The sequence below is a fragment of the Mustela lutreola genome, chromosome 5 (assembly GCF_030435805.1).
Source record: "Mustela lutreola isolate mMusLut2 chromosome 5, mMusLut2.pri, whole genome shotgun sequence".
In the NCBI taxonomy this organism is placed as follows: Eukaryota; Metazoa; Chordata; class Mammalia; order Carnivora; family Mustelidae; genus Mustela; species Mustela lutreola.
Genome location: NC_081294.1, coordinates 111,432,073 through 111,439,381, shown reverse-complemented (window position 1 = coordinate 111,439,381; position 7,309 = coordinate 111,432,073).

Genomic DNA, 7,309 nt, shown 5'->3' with positions numbered 1-7,309 from the left:
AATCTGCTCAGGTTTCCTTTCAGGAGCGCTTGTTCCCTGAGCGCTTTCTGGAGAGTTCTGGAGGATGGGAATACAAATGGCGGCCTCCTGGTCTCCGGCCCGGAGGAGCCGAGAGCCTGGGTCCCCACTCCTCAGTGTGCCCTCAGAGAACAGCGTCCAGTAACTCCTGTCTGCCTGACCTCCGGCCGCACTCCAAGCTCACCGAGCCTGCAACCGGTTCAAGGTAACCGTGAGCTCTGAGCTTACTGTCGACTCTGTCTCTGTAGCTGGCTTCCCCATTCCAATACCCACAAGCTTTGCAACACTCAGACACCCCAGATCCTTCTGTGACCCTGCGGGACCTGAGGCCACGCTGACCCCGCGTGGGCTTCGCCCCGGTTTAGCCTCTGGAGCAATATCCCTCAGTGGAACAGACTTTTAAAAGTCCTGATTTTGTGTTCCATTGCTCCACTGCTTGCCGGCCCCTCCCCCTAGGGTCTATCTTCCTGTTGCTTTGGATTCATTTCTCCGCCAGTCCTACCTTTCAGAAAGTGGTTGTTTTTCTGTTTCTAGAATTGCTGTTCTTCTTCTCTTCGATCTGCCGATGGATTTGCAGGTGTTTGCAATCTTTAGATAAGCTATCTAGCTGATCTCCTGCTAGCTGAAGTATTGCTCAGCCTGCTATTTCTCCGCCATCTTGACTCCTCCCCCCTTCTGATATATTTTTAATAGCCATATACATTTAAGTAAATTTCATTACTTGTCATTTTTATACCAACAAAACAAGAAATTTTATGTACAAAATTAAATTACAAGTTTATCTTCTGAAATCTGGCGTACCGGTAATTACTGCCATAGAGGAATACTGGTCTTGTTTTCCTATATGGCTACATGTGTCAAATGGGCCTGAGTAATAATAAACTCTCTAAAACAAGACACACATTGTAGTTTTGGCTTTTTTTTTTTTTAAGATTTTATTTATTTGTCAGAGAGAGGGAAAGAAAGAGAGCACAAGCATAGGGAGTGGCAGAGGCTGAGGGAGAAGCAGATTCCTCACTGAGCAAGGAGCCTGATGTAGGGCTTGATCCCAGGACCCTAAGATCATGACCTGAGCTGAAGGCAGACTCTTAACTGACTGAGCCACCCACGTGTCCCCACACTGTCATTTTTTTATACTCCATGCATATTCCATTTTCTTTATCTCATCTCATACCAGCTGTCTAAGTTTTGTTCTACCCTAATTAGATCATGAAACCAGTATTGATGCAAGTGGTATACTGGGAAGTTCTATTAACATTAGTAGAAAGTGGTGGAACTGATAACACAGAGGGAAAGGATGATAATAAGGTTCACACTTTAAAACATCTACCATGATGAATAGCTAGAAAAGAATTCTGAAACACTTTGATAAGTGGTGCATAGCACAAATTTCAAAAATATCTTATTTGAGGTAAGAGAGAGTTGGGGTAATTATATACCAACTGCAGAGGCTCATTGATTGAGGAATGTTTGTGGGGGATATTTATTCTTTGGCATGTTGCATTTGTCACAAGTACTCTTAAGAGGACAGCATGACTTTCCCCAGTAAAGAGGGAAAATCTCATGCGCAGAGATATGGGTGCTAACAGTTGAAATTCAGCTGGAGTACCAGGAAAGAAGTGACAAATATGGGTGCTACACTGATTGGATCATATTTTCCTACTATCAGTTGAAGCCCATTTCAAAGCCACCTTGGAAATTGCCTTACTTAGATACATTTGCTTAGTTAGTAGGGAGAGTCCAAAGAAAGTATGAGATAATATTTATGTTCCCTCTGGTACTAAGGAAAGCATAATAACTTTTCGTTTTCAGCTGTTAGAGAATGACCTCCATGTGTATAGACACATGAGTTGTGTGTAGGAAGATAAAATGCCATGTTCAGTATCTTGAGGTGATATAACAAAGATCTGTTTACATAAATCATATGATTAGTTATTTGGCTTACATTAATTAGGCATATCTTTGACCTAGATATAGTTTACTTAGATAATTTGTTTTCACATGGAAATTTTATGAAACTGAGGTAAAAAGGAAAAGTTAGTCTGGCATAATATAACCATGTAAAAAAATGGTTAAAAAAAAAAGTGGGTAAGAGTCATCCTTGGAGAAATGTAAACTTTGATGAAGTCATGGGGTTTTTCTTTAAATAAAACAGGGACCAATAGATAGATGATGTGTCTATTTCACATTATACCCATATCGGACTCCAAAGCAAAATTCCACATAATGACTGTCTGAGTTAAATCTCTGGACAGTCACAACTAGATACTATACTACTCACATCCCACATCTTCCTCAGGACATGTATGGAAAGATATTTGAGTCAAATGGTCCTTAGAATTCATAGTTTATTCACTTTTACTGACCAATGTAGATTTTATTCTGACTTTAATAAATGGGAAACTGGGCTAATTAATACTGTTTAAACATATTAAAAATAACTTATTGCACTATGTATTAATTCACAATTGCAAATTACTCTCTTTTCTTTAAATGCAAGGTTAAAGGAAATGGACTAGAATGGAGAGAATGAAACAAATAAAACAAAGGAACAATAAAAACACTATGATAGGCACTTTATAGGTGGTCTAAAAACAAGTAGTGGGATTGAAAATTTCTCTTTAAATATATGAAATAAAAAGGAGGATTGTTAAAGATTTCCCCTCATTCTTACCATTTCAGGAGCATGACCAGTATTTGTGACATCCATGATGTCATCAGAGTAATATGATGCTATGGAAAGTTCTTACCTAGAAAATAATGTAGGTTTTACTGGTTTGAGCACATATAACAACTCAATGGGAATAAAGACTGTACTTACTGTACTTTAAACCTAATCCCGAGGGTGGATTTTCTATGAAATGTACTGCCTTTAACTTCCAGTATATATACCAACAATATTCCCTGTTTTCTCCCAGTTTTGCTAGTGTTTGATACTATAACAATACACATCTTATTACAGAGCAGTAATGAATGATAGAGAATGACATATATAATGAATGATATATAGAGTCAACTTATGATATTATTGGCAGAGATCTCATCTAAAGATGTTTTCCTCTTTGCTTGTTTGGCTGACCTCATAAGTAATACCTGTCAAATAGGAATTGAAAGCCCGCCAGCTGGATTAGGAGAATACTAGCATATTAGACTGGAAATTCAACTCACATTTAGTATTAACCTCTTACTTATAGTAGTACTTATTAAAATTAAGATTAATGAGATAGTTAATGAGATAAAGCATATAACAAACAATGTTAAAGATCTCTGATTATTATAGTAGATAAATTATCATACCACTAAACATTTGAACATTTAAAAAATATTTGACTTACCTATTGAGCTAATATTCAAAATGAGATACTCAAAACAACCCAATTTGACTTCACATTTTGAAAACACCTTTACAGGATGCCTGGGTGGCTCAGTTGGTTAAGTGACTGCCTTCAGGTCAAGTCATGATCCTGGAGTCCCGGGATCAAGTCCTGGGATTAAGTCCCACATCGGGCTCTCTGCTCAGCAAGGAGTCTGCTTCTCTCTCTGACCCTGTCCCCTCTCATGCTCTCTCTCTCAAGTAAATAAATAAAATCTTTTTAAAAATAAAAACAAAAGCATCTTTATACTAATTGTTACTTATAAAAGCTGCATTCAACAGCATTCAGACATGTAATCCAATTAATTGGTTTGAAATATGGAAACTACCTGTTTGGAAAGGACTACTGATCTCTCTTTCTCTCTCTCCCTCTCCCCACCTTCTCCCATCCCTATCTCTATCACCACTCTCTCTCTCTCTTTGTGCTTAATAGGTATAAATTTGAAAATACCTAGATCCTTGACAACTTGAATGTACTGTTTGGGGGAAAAAATTCAATAGCACAGTTCTACAGGTTTTAGGAACATATATTTACTGAATGGAACATATTTAAGAAAAGTTTCAAGGGAAGATTAAAAATCTCCAACTGATATGTAGAGAGCATGGTTACTTTGGAACATATAACATATTTTTACTAGTTTATAGTAAATCAAGGCCATCATAAAAAATAATATGAATATTAACTTCTGAGGGGAACTGTCTTCACTTTTATTTATACTGATTGGTTAGATAAGGTAGAGAAGTCCCAGGCATGCTTATTTACTCTACACTGTGTGTAATAATCTTTGGACACAATATAATATTTGATTCTTGCATAGAATCATAAAATGGTATAAATCACCAAGTGTAAGTCTCAGTATATGGCCATGTGTTAGACATTTCTCACATGTGTGGCTATACAGAGTTCAACACTCTGTTTAGAATCACAACTGGATGTCTTCTTTGCAGAAATGTCTGTTCATGTCTTCTGCCCATTTCTTGATTGGATTATTTGTTCTTTGGGTGTTGAGTTTGCTAAGTTCTTTATAGATTCTGGACACTAGTCCTTTATCTGATATGTCGTTTGCAAATATCTTCTCCCATTCTGTCAGTTGTCTTTTGATTTTGTTAACTGTTTCCTTTGCTGTGCAAAAGCTTTTGATCTTGATGAAATCCCAGTAGTTCATTTTTTCCCTTGCTTCCCTTGCCTTTTGCGTTGTTCCTAGGAAGATGTTGCTGCGGCAGAGGTCGAAGAGGTTGCTGCCCGTGTTCTCCTCAAGGATTTTGATGGATTCCTTTCGTACATTGAGGTCCTTCATCCATTTTGAGTCTATTTTTGTGTGATTTGGTGAGTGCTGTGAAGTGTGTAAACCTGGTGATTCACAGACCTGGGGATAAAAATATATGTATATAAAAAATATATGTTTATAAAAAATAAAAAAAAAAAAATAAAAATAAAAGAACTGTAATTTAAAAAAAAAAATAAAAAAATAAAAAAAAAAAAAAAAAGAATCACAAAGTATGTGAAAAGGCTCAAACTCTGCAAAAGCTAAAGTGTTGCAGCTATTCCACCAAGATCATGTGATGTGAGACATCCGAAGATCCTGTTCAACTCTTTGAATTAACATGAAATAACAAAAAGGCACAGAACAAAGTTCTAGAAATGTTTACAAAGGGTTATGGTAATTGTGAGACCCTGTGGCACAGTGACAAACATCTATTAATGGCTGCCTGAGCAGCCATGTCCCGAGCTTGGGGGAACTTGAACAAACTTTGTGTTCCTGCTTCCTCCTTCATATAGTTTCTCCTGTCTTCCATTTTGATCCAAAAAATAAGTTACTTCTAGGGTTTAAATCCATTTTTTTCACAGCAAACAACCCTGGACATTTCTGTATTAGTTATTTAAAGACAACAGAATTTCAGGAAAATAAATGGTATCCCACATTATCTATGTGACCTCCTTGGAACTAAAAAATAAATAAATAAAAATTAAGTTTACAATAAAGGAAAACTAGCAAATCACGAGACTGAGAAGGAAATTATGAATCGTTGTCTCTAAACTACTGAAATAAAAGTCCCCTGAAACTGAATGCCAAATGGACAGTTTGAGTCTGAATTTTGCCATATTAGACTTTATCAGTAGCTTTCTTTTTTAATTTTTATTTATTTATTTATTTGTTTGTTTGAGAGAGAGAGAGAGATTGTGTGTGTTTTCATGAGCCAGGTGGGAGGCAAGGAGAAAGGGAGAGAGGGAATCTTAAGTAAACTCCCTGATGAGCATGCAGCCCAATGCAGGACTCAATCACAAAACACTGAAATCATGACCTGAGCATAAATCAAGAAGGCAGGTGCTTAACCAGCTGAGCCACTCAGGCACCCCTATTAGTAAGTTCCTTATGTGAAAATCTGGTCATCGTCCTGAAATGAATGGCAACTGGAGAATTTAAATGGGAATGCATGAAGGTAGTCATATGACTTTGTCCACATCAAATCCATATCTTATAAAACAAACAAACAACAACCAAACTTTTCTGTTTTGCCAGAAAAGTGTCCTCTTTTCAGCTTTTGTTAAAATGATTTTCCCCCCTTTGTTTTTGCTTTGCCTGAATAGTTATTGCCTCATTTGAACACTTAGAAGTGGAAATCAATTATTTCCTTGCTCTACCCTCATCACATCTCATTGTCTCCAGATCTACAGAGTTAGAGCCAGCTGTGTTCCAAGTGAATAATTGCAATCAAGTCTGGAAGGAAAAAACATACATACATACTGAAAAATTGAAAATAATTTAATATTTTGTAAAATATGAATCTCTATAGGATACATATATAAAATTGGATTTTGAGACCACTAGACAAAAGAAAGGAAAATTTCAGAACAAATAAAATTTCATCTAAAATAAAGTGAAATATAGATAAACTTGTCATAGATTCTGGATTTTGTGTGCTGTTATTAATCCTGAATACCTGAAATAACAGTATGGTTCATTTACAGATCATGATAAAATTAGGTGATGGGCTGAGTCTGCCTTACCATAAACTCAGTAAACTAGGAGCCCACCTTGTAATTGTATATAGTTGCTGTAGTTATTTTTGGCAACTGGAAGAATCCCTACTCTACCTTATAAAATTGATGGTCAAGGGGTGTTTGGTAGGAAGTATAAGTGGATTCCCTATATATTATCATCTCTGCCAAAAAAATAAATTGAAATCTCACTCTAGAAGAATCACAGAGATTTATGCCATTTTTAAAAACTTGAAATTCAATTATACTTCAGTTAAAAGAAAAAAAAAAACTTGAAAGAGGAAATGGAGCTAATGTTTTCATATCATTGTTTAATAGACCATCCCAGTTTTTAGAGACATCACATACCATATTTAAGTATGATTTAAATTAAATTAACTAAAATTCCTTAAATATTATGCCATATGCCCTCGAAGGAGAATAAATTAAGGAAATTCTGACAAATGATATGTTTTCATGAAACATATTTTGAGAACCCTTTTACTTCAAAGGTGAAGGAGCTTGTGGCAAAGGTCTGCACTAATCTAAGGATTGACTAATAGCAAGTTAGTTGGAATAACCAAGATTATAAGATTGGTAACATAGTTTATGAGTCAACCAGTGAAATTTAATTTTAAAAAAGTCACAGTAATGCTCAGTTCTCTCTTTCTTCATGTTTCTATGTATATGTATATATATACATATGTATTTATTTTATTATATTTACATATACATATGATTTTATTTTCCAGCTAACCTAAGCAGTTATGTAATCTGAAAGGGTTCCCCACAGTTAACCATTAAACCAACAAGAGCTATTACATGATGTAAGAACCACATCAAACTCTTCAAGCAAATTTCATTATAATAATAGTAACTACGTTCTCCACCCCTAATACAGTGTTATAGCTAAAGGACAGATGCATGTGCTACTTATG